At 39.5% G+C, this 1,183-nt stretch overlaps 1 pseudogene; it reads left to right on the top strand.

The window, feature by feature from the left end:
* Positions 1-785: 785 nt before the first annotated feature.
* Positions 786-904, top strand: LOC133382697 (5S ribosomal RNA; annotated as a pseudogene).
* Positions 905-1,183: the final 279 nt, after the last annotated feature.

The following is a 1,183-nucleotide window of genomic DNA, read 5'->3' as shown; positions in this document are numbered from 1 at the left end:
TAATGGAAACTTTGATTGTGAATATGTCTGATCTATGCCAGATATTCTTGTTAGTTATATGAAGCAGTGCCAAAAGCAAGATATGTTTTTTTTATAATAGGTAAGTTAATGATAATTGTCCCAAAATTGAAATGTTTTGGAAAGAACAACATGGCACTGAAGCAATGAATTGACCTCTACTGCCCCAGGGGGCAGGACTAGTTACAGGAGGGTAGATTTCAGTTTAACATTAGATGAAACTATTTATTTATTTATTTAATAGAATTGATAACTGCTTTTCACCAGAGGTCCCCAAAGTGGTATACAACTATGGTAAAACAGTACAATTAAGAAAAACTGATGTCAATTAAAAACATTCCATATATTACAATGTAAACATTACAGCACTACAACATTAGAGCACAAAGCCACCTAGCCCTATGACTGAATTAGGCAGTTCCTTCAAAGGTCTGAGAGAGAAGATGGTAAGAACAACTTGAGAATAGGGCCAAGCACCTAGAAAGGTGGTGGAGTCTCCCTTGTATGAGATCTTTAAGCCATCTGGACATCCATCCTTTGTGCATGCTCCAGCTCTGGACTTGCTGGGCAGGAGGTTCTATGATTCAATGGTGATGGATGCATCAGTGCCCAAGGTTTCACTTTGCAGATATTTCACTCTAAAGCAAGTACTCTGAAGTGTCATGGTTATTCGTTTATTGAATCTCAGTTTATTCATTGAGGCTGTAATCCTAACGCTGCTTACCTGGGAGAAACACCCATTGAATTAAAAGGCTTACTTCTGAATAGCCTACGGCCATACTACCCTGAACGCACCTAATCTCGTCTGATCTCAGAAGCTAAGCAGGGTCAGGCCTGGTTAATACTTGGATGGGAGACTGCCTGGCAATACCGGGTGCCGTAGTCTTAGAGAAAGGCAATGGTAAACCACCTCTGAATACCTCTTACCATGAAAACCCTATGAATATATCAAAAAAATATTCATAGGGTCGCCATAAGTCATAATCGACTTGAAGGCATATAACAACAAAACTTCTGAACAGACCTGGTTCGCTTGTGCTGTATGATGATTTGTACTCCACCTTTCCATCCCTAAAAGGAACCCTCAAGACATCCAACAACCGTATTGTGAAGTTTGAAAAATCTAAAGGTCACAGTATTGCCTATTTGCCTAAATACTGCTTGT

The sequence above is a fragment of the Rhineura floridana genome, chromosome 3 (assembly GCF_030035675.1).
Source record: "Rhineura floridana isolate rRhiFlo1 chromosome 3, rRhiFlo1.hap2, whole genome shotgun sequence".
In the NCBI taxonomy this organism is placed as follows: Eukaryota; Metazoa; Chordata; class Lepidosauria; order Squamata; family Rhineuridae; genus Rhineura; species Rhineura floridana.
The sequence above is the reverse complement of the archived record's forward strand: the minus strand, read 5'-3'. Positions and strand labels throughout refer to the sequence as shown.